The following is an 8,203-nucleotide window of genomic DNA, read 5'->3' as shown; positions in this document are numbered from 1 at the left end:
ACCTCCCGACCGAGTCTGGCTGAGGAGGGCGGTGGAATCTGAGGTGTCTTCAGCACAGAGCCGCGGGCAAAGGGAACAAGCTGAAGAGGCTCCCGCTCCTCTGCAAGGCACTGAGATGGACGGGGGGAGGGAGGGAGGCAAGAGAAAAGTTTGCACAGGAAGGAGCCGCCCACTGGCACAAAACTCCTCTCAGAGCAGAGGCACAGCGTGCTGCCTCCAGAGATGTGCCGGAGTGCTGCCCTGGCTGACCTCCCTCACACACGCAGGCAGCTTCAGCAGCAGGCTCCAGTCAGGTCCCCTTTGACAGGGTTTTCTGCTGTGCATCCCTGCGTTTGAAAAGATGGGGCTCAAAGGAGGGGTTTGTATCGCAGCGGATAGAGTATTAATGAGGAAACAGGGAAGATTGTCTCTAAACTTTTCATGCATAAGATGTGTGTGTGTTTAAATACCCGTTACTTATTACACACCCCTACATCCACATGTATCTGCAGAGAGGAAGAGAAGAGGTGTGTGTGTACATAACTAAACACGCACACAGTCAAAACAGATATAGCTGTGGGTGGGTTCATATGTAATACACTGTTATCGCTTTTTCAAAGTTCAGCCTAACCACTCTGTTGTGGCTTTTTTAGTTAGCCCTTCTTGGCTGTCTCAGAGACACCTTGGGCCTGATTCTCCACTACTTTACACCTGCTGTGGTCATTTACATTTGCACAAAGTGGATGCAAAAACTTACTCAGATCAGACAGGTGGCATTTAATACTCACTTTGTGCAAGTGTAAATGACCACACAAGGGGCAAGTCAGTGGAGAATTATGCCATGTCTGTGTAGAAGGAAAAAAGAACTCATTCTAGACTCAGAGCCTGATCCTTCCTCACTTATGCCAGCAGTCCCGGTGACAGGATAATAGTTTTTCACTTTGTTCCCTACTCCCAGAAACAAACTGTAATGATCAATGAGACAAGAGCTAAGAATTTGACAGTATCAATTTTCTTCTGTGTACAGGATGCCTTATTTCTCCGCCTCCTGACCTATACAACAAAGAAGTTGCTTGCTGCATCACTCAACCCTTTGTTACGGTGATGAGTCAAATTTTCTGCCTAACACGAAGTTTTATGTTAAAAAGGGTGTTTTACCTTTTCTTGATATAGTCTCTTGCTGCTGCTCTATGTAACATAAATTCTAAATACATTAGAAATCATTCCTTCTCCCCTTGAAATCAATTGTGGAATTCTCATTGATTTTAGTGGAAGCAAGATCAGGCCCTATGATTTCAGTATTTCTCTCCCATTTAAGTACTTTTGTAACATTAAGCAACATAAAAGTCATCAATGGAAAATCCAGCTTCTGTTAGATAAATAATTGCAGTTCATTATAGTAGATTAATGTTAGCCAGAAAAAGACTGATATGAAAGTCTAAAGCAGTGGCTCTCAACCTTTCCAGACTACTATATCCCTTTTAGAAGTCTGATTTGTTTTGCATACCCCCAAGTTTCCCTCACTTAAAAACTACTTGCTTACAAAACCAGATATAAAAAATACAAAAGTGTCACTGCACACTATTACTGAAACATTGCTTACTTTCTCATTTTTACCATATAATTACAAAACAAATCAATTGGAATATAAATACTGTACTTATATTTCAGTGTATAGTATATAGAGCAGTATAAACAAGTCATTGTCTGTATGAAATTTTAGTTTGTATTGACTTCGCTAGTGCTTTTTATGTAGCCTGTTGTAAAATTAGGCAAATATCTAGATCAGTTGATGTACCCCCTGGAAGACCTCTGTTTACCCCCAGGGGTACGCATACCCCTGGTTGAGAACCACTAGTCTAAAGTGTGCCCAACCAATATTACAGCCATTACAAAACGTGGATTGTGGAAGTTCTACTAATGGCAGTTGTATTTCACTGGCTGTATGTGTGACTAGGAACAGGGGTTCTAACTGCTTCTCAAGCCTTACTTCTTAGGCAGCTTCAAAGAATGCTGTGCTTACAGCAGCAGAAGGGACTAAATTTTAATCGCTACAATGTATTGGCTTTTCCACAGATGTCATCTCACTTTGGTAAAATCCTGGCTCCATTGAAGTCAGTGGCAAAACTCCTATTGACCTCAGTGGGGCCAGGGTTTCACCCTTTATGTATTTCTAATGCACCAAATATCATAGTAGCTAAGCTATAACATACAAAATTAAGTGTCACATTAAAGCTGTATGAAAAAGATTTTATTCAGCAGCTGCTACTTAGAGATTATCTTCATTTTTTCTCTATTTCTTCCATTCATTGACAGGCCATTCTTTATACTTCATTATTGCAAAAAGCTCCAGCCCCAAACCAAATGTCTACACTGCTGTTTTTAGCACCATGGGGTTGACCCCCAGTCATCTGAGCTGTGCTGTGAGACTTGCTGCCACAGGTTTTTTTGTGCTGCGTAGATGTACCCAGAGAGACCTAAATGCTGTCCATAGTCAGACAGCTTCCTGTGTACCCATCAGAATTGCTCTAGTATTACACAAAAACCTGACTATTCATTCAGTCTTCGTAGGCAACTAATGAAATGTAAGACATTATTTTTATTACTAGTTTCCCATTGCATTTTGTATCACTGCCGACCTTCTTTATTACTATGGATTTCAGTGACTATCCTGGGGCCCTTGTAACTTTTCTTGGACATAGTTAACTGAGTTCCTGTTCATCAAAAATGTATTTTTGGTCACGATTAATATTTATTCAATGGTTTTATTTTTAAAATTTCAATGGATTCAGTTAAATTAAGTTAACAAAATACACAGTGTCTGATCCAAAGCTCTTGGAAGTCAATGATAAATCATTGACTTCAATGGGCTTTGGATTAGAGCCCCGAGCTATTTTGGGACTATTTTTTGCATTCAAAGCATGTAAGCCATAGTGGTTGCACCTCAGGTGTGCTGCACAGCATGGTGCTATTTTAACAGAGTACACTTAAAAAGATCTACAAGTAAGGAGCACTTAAGTGTTTGGAATCTTTTAGTGAAGGCCAAATATCAAAGGGAGAAGACACAGGGCTGCAGAATGTAAGAAAGCTAAAAGAACAGAGAAACTGGAAGAGTAAAGAAACAAAGTAACAAGAGACAGAAGGTGCATGATAATACATGGCGAGGAGCAAAGTGACATAGAAAGGAATAAAGGTAAAAGAAAATATCTTGCAGAAAGTAGGTCAACTTTGAAATAAAATAGGCAGATACCAATATGAAAAGGCAGGATGAAAAGTAAAAGTTCAGATGCTCGTATTTCTTAATTTAAAACACCATTAGAAATCAGAGTAATGTGAACAATCAGAATGAATGATGCCACGGGAACCACAATGTTTTAATCAGCCAATAACTTGATATTCTCAGCAAGACATGCAACTGAAAATATTATGTCCTTGTTTTTTAAGGCCATTGAATTTTTGGGGGGTGAATATAATGTTTGTGATTGACAGCTCTGGAGACTGAAGTCCTCTATCCACAGAACACGAAAAGCACACACAACAAAGTGAGACACAAACGTCTTCATATTGCCCTACCAGCCCTACCATGAAGGAGGGACCATTCTAATGGGGAGAGATTACTTCAATTGCCTGTCAATTCAGCCCTTGGCTTTTCTGACAAGATTGCCTATCTGGGTCCTAGTTGCGCTGCTGATTTTTGGAAGTGAATATTTGTTCACTAGGAAATGGGATTAAAGCAACTAATTTGACAGAGGTCACCCCGACAGCCATTAGTGGCCTCAGACAGAAGAGAGACAGACAGTAAGTGGTAGCTAGTGGGTCTAAGGCAGTGGTGGGCAACCTGCGGCCTGCAGGCCGCACACGGCCCACCAGGGTAATCCGCTGGCGGGCCGCGAGACAGTTTGTTTACATTGACCGTCTGCAGGCACGGGCTGCCCGCAGCTCCCAGTGGCCGTGGTTTGCCGTTCCCAGCCAATAGGAGCTGCGGGAAGCAGCACGGGAAAGTTTCCTACAATGGGGGAAGGAACAAAGCAGCTCTGCCACGGACCTGTCGGCAGAGGATTGCCTCTCCTCTCTGTGCAGGGACCAAGGCGGCACATAGGCAAGCAGCACAGGGAGCAGGGCAGTAGCCACAAGCATGGAGTAGATGTACCCTCATTTCCCTGCTTACTCTTAGCAATGAAATGTCCACTAGAATGACCCCTGCCTGTGGAAAAGTGTGGGAGAATTTTAGAATTTGTTCCCTAGAATATGGCACTATGACTCTTGCAAAGAGTGTGTGCTCTTTTCCCCATGTGGAGCGCCCGCCCACCCCTCGCCAACACTCACCATGCTTTGGGTGTTCACAGAGATGTGTGCCTGGCTAGGGTCAGTGAGAAAGTGATGGCAATGTTGCAAAAGGTGTATTTAACAGAAATGTTTCAATGCTGTGCGTGAATTTAACAATCCCACTTCTGTGCATTGTGCTCTGTTCTTCACCAGATGTGGCCATCCTGGCTGAGCATCTCCACCAGATAAGAAAGTGCCCAAGACATAGCAAAGAAGACATGCTCTGGGAGGTCCTGCAGTGTTCCAATTCAGAAAACAGGGAATGAAAGGAGTGCTGGGAAGCCGAACGGCAGGACAGAAAAGAGAATCACATGTTTTTTAAAGATGCCACTGAGCGGATAAGTAAAGTAATGGAGAAGCAAACACAGATGCTGAAGTCCTTAATAATGCTTCAGACTGAGCATATCAGTGCTCAACCTCCACTGCAGCACATTCAGAACTCTTTTCCATGTCTCCCCACAAACTGTGCTCGCACATTCCTTTTCACCTTTTGGGACTTCTCGGTTTCCCCTTCACTCCACCCCCTCAGAAAACTTTCACAATGATAGCTCGACCTACACACAGTTATGAAAGTCTGCCCTGACATGGTTCCTCCTTTCCCACCAAGCATCTTGCATTTGTGTGTGCTGTTTCTTGTGCAATAAAAGCAAATTTTTATAATGGTAAATCATCTTTATTTTTTTTCTACAAGGTGAGATTGCAGGCACTGCCAATATATGCACAGGCATTTAAATCACTTTATTACAGGAATATAAGGCCCCAAATGTCACCATTTCCCCCTAGGAAAACTACATGTCATGGAACACTGAAGCAACTCAGACACAGATGTATGTTACTGGTGGTCATTGTCAAAGTGTTGCCTCAAAGCCTCCCTGATTCAAATAGCTCCCCTCTAGGCTCTTCTGACAGCCCTGGCATCTGGCTGCTCAAAATCAGCAGCCAAGTGGTCTGCCTCAGCACTCCACCCTGAGCAAATCTTTCACCCTTAGCTTCACAGAAATGATGCAATGTACAGCACGCGGCTATGACCATAGGAATAGTATCCTCAGTGAGGTCCAACCTGCCATAAAGGCATTGCCAGCGCTCCTTTAATCTGCCAAAGGCACATTCAACTGTCATCCGGCACCTACTCAGCCTGTCATTGAACCACTCCTTACTGCTGTCCAGGTGTCCTGTGTAAGGTTTCATGAGCCACAGCTGTAAGGGGTACGCAGGGTCTCCCAGGATCACTATGGCATTTCAACACTCCCCACTGTAATTTTCTGGTTAGGAAAGAAAGTTCCCGCTTGCAGCTTTCTGTACAGGCTGGTGTTCCTAAAGATGCATGCATCACGCACCTTCCCAGACCACCCTGCGTTGATGTCAGTGAAACACCCGTGGTGATCCACAAGCGCCTGCAACACCATGGAGAAGTACCCCCTTTCTATTGATGTACTCTATTGCAAGGTGATCTGGTGCCAAAATTGCAACATGTGTGCCATCTATAGCCCTTCCACAGCTATGAAAACCCATGTCTGTGAAGCGGTCCACTATTTCACAGAGTTGGAAGGGACCTCAGGAGGTCATCTAGTCAAAGCCCTGCTCAAGGCAGGACCAATCCCCAGATTTCTACCCCAGTTCCCCAAATGGTCCCCTCAAGGATTGAACTCACAACCCTAGGTTTAGCAGGCCAATGCTCAAACCACTGAGCTATCCCAGTCCTTTGTAGCAGGATGTGATTTATTGCCCTGCACACTTGCATTAACAGAGCCCCAGTGGTCAACTTCCCACTCCAAATTGATTTGCGACTGACCGGTAGCAGTCTGGCATTGCCAGCTTCCACACAGCAACAGCCACACGCTTAGGGTGACCAGACAGCAAGTGGGATGCACCACTTGGGCTTGTACTACAGCAGTGTGGACAGTCAGGCTTGGGCTAGAGCTCTAGGGAGGATGGTGGGCTTCAGAGCCCAAGCTCCAGTCTGAGCTCAAACACTTACATTGCTATTTTTTGCACCATAGCACGAGCCCTGTGAATCTGAGTCCATAGACCCAGGTTCTGAGACTCACTGTCCTGGAATCCTGCTTGCTGTATAGACATACCTTGGTTCTGCCTGACTCAGAGCAGTTTTTGTTGTCCCAGATCACTCCAAATCAGCACATCCCAGGCCAGTACCATCACCATCCAGCTACAGAGTCGCTCTCACTCTGTCTGTCCTGGACTCAAAAACCCTCTGAAACCACTAGGTCTCCCAAAACATTTCAGTTTCAACAAACAGCACATGTTGTTGAAATTTAGTTTAGTGAAAAATGTTCTGTCCGGCTCTAGTTATAATTACAGGGCTGCTATGTAAGGGGGAAGTGGAGTGCAGGATGCCTTGCAATTACAAAGCAAGTCATAGGCAAAGGGGTGTAACCTACACCTCCATGTTTTTGGAGGTATGTCACTCAACATATATCTTATGTCAACCCCTTTGCTCAGAGCCTCCAATGAGAGAGCCCTATTGCTTCTCAGTCACTATGCTTTTGTCCATTGGTTGCATACATGCACGCACGCACACAAACACACACACCTCCTCAACCTTGTATAACCCCTCACCCACTCAGCACAGCCCCTTTAGTTTAATCTAACCTACAAAGAAGCAGTGGTTTCTAGATGACAGACAACTTTTCTGCTGCTGCACATCATGAAACAAACAGGAGGGTCTGGTTTGCATCACAGAGGCCTGTATACAGAGCTGCTGCCTGTCAGCAGTGTCTTGGTTTGGGGCAGTGGCAAAGGCTGCTGTTCATGTGTCTCAAATATTATTGATTTTTTCCACCTGATCTTAGCCTAGTCCTGGCCCTTGGGATAAACAAAATCAAGATGACCATTGTATCTTTCTGTGTATCAAGTAGAAACCTTCTTCTGCTGCCCTCCGTGGAGCTAGCATTATGCTTGAATTCTATTATCTGGGCTGGCTTCATTGTTTTGAACAACTTGAAAGCAAAGCGGCCTGGTGACTCACTGCACTTTGCACAAAGCTGATTTCTTGTGGGCAAGGGACCGTTGAGTAGTGTTCTCTATAGGTGGTATTGTGGTCTCTCTCTCTCTTGGTGCTTGCAACCAGTAAAATGCACTTGCAGTACCTGTCCATTACAGAGCGCTTCACTAGTCTCCCGCTTCCAATGGCCTATTGGCCTATCACAGAGCAAGTTTACCCAGAATCAGGGTACTGTGCAGTCCTTTGGTGAATAGATACATAGATTCTAAGGCCAGAAGACCATTGTGATCATCTAGCCTGACCTCCTGTATAACACAGGCTGTAACACTTCCCCAAAATAATTCCTAGAGCAGATCTTTTAGAAAACAATCCTAGCTTGATTTAAAAATTGTCAGTAGTGGAGAATCCACCATGATCCACCTTGGTACATTGTTCTAATGCAGTGGTCCCCAAACCTTTTACTTTGCGCCCCCTTACCCTTGTCCACACCCCCTCCCACACTGGAGCCAAGACTGGGAGTGGGGCTGCAGCTCTGGGAGAGGGGGGACACAGATGGGGTAAAGGAACTGAGGCTGGGGCCACAGCTGGGGGTGGGGCAGGGGGGCCGAGGCTGTCAGCCAGGGCCCCAGGTGCAGAGCCAAGAGCGGGGCTGGGTAGTGCTCCCTCACCACACCCCATGGGGGTTGACCTGGGCCACAGCCATACCCCTGTCCCCGAATGTTCCTCTGCACCCCCCAGGGGGCACACCCCACAGTTTGGGGACCTCTGTTCTAATGGTTAATTACCCTCATTGTTAAAAATGCATACCTTATTTCATGTCTGAATTTGTCTGCCTTCAACTTTCAGCCATTGGATTGGGTTATACCTTTCTCTGCTAGATTGAGGAGCTCTCTATCAAATAGTTGTTGCTCCTGTACATACTTATAGACCAGAATC

At 45.0% G+C, this 8,203-nt stretch overlaps 1 long non-coding RNA gene across 1 annotated transcript; it reads left to right on the top strand.

The window, feature by feature from the left end:
• Positions 1 to 2,308: 2,308 nt before the first annotated feature.
• On the top strand, positions 2,309 to 4,854 carry LOC123366920. Its single transcript, XR_006578226.1, has 3 exons — positions 2,309 to 2,564; positions 3,016 to 3,172; positions 4,459 to 4,854. It is a non-coding gene; the product is annotated as an uncharacterized LOC123366920 (long non-coding RNA).
• Positions 4,855 to 8,203: the final 3,349 nt, after the last annotated feature.

This window comes from Mauremys mutica, chromosome 3 (genome assembly GCF_020497125.1).
Source record: "Mauremys mutica isolate MM-2020 ecotype Southern chromosome 3, ASM2049712v1, whole genome shotgun sequence".
Classification (NCBI taxonomy): domain Eukaryota; kingdom Metazoa; phylum Chordata; order Testudines; family Geoemydidae; genus Mauremys; species Mauremys mutica.
Note: the sequence above shows the minus strand (reverse complement) of the source record. Positions and strands in the feature narration are given on the sequence as shown.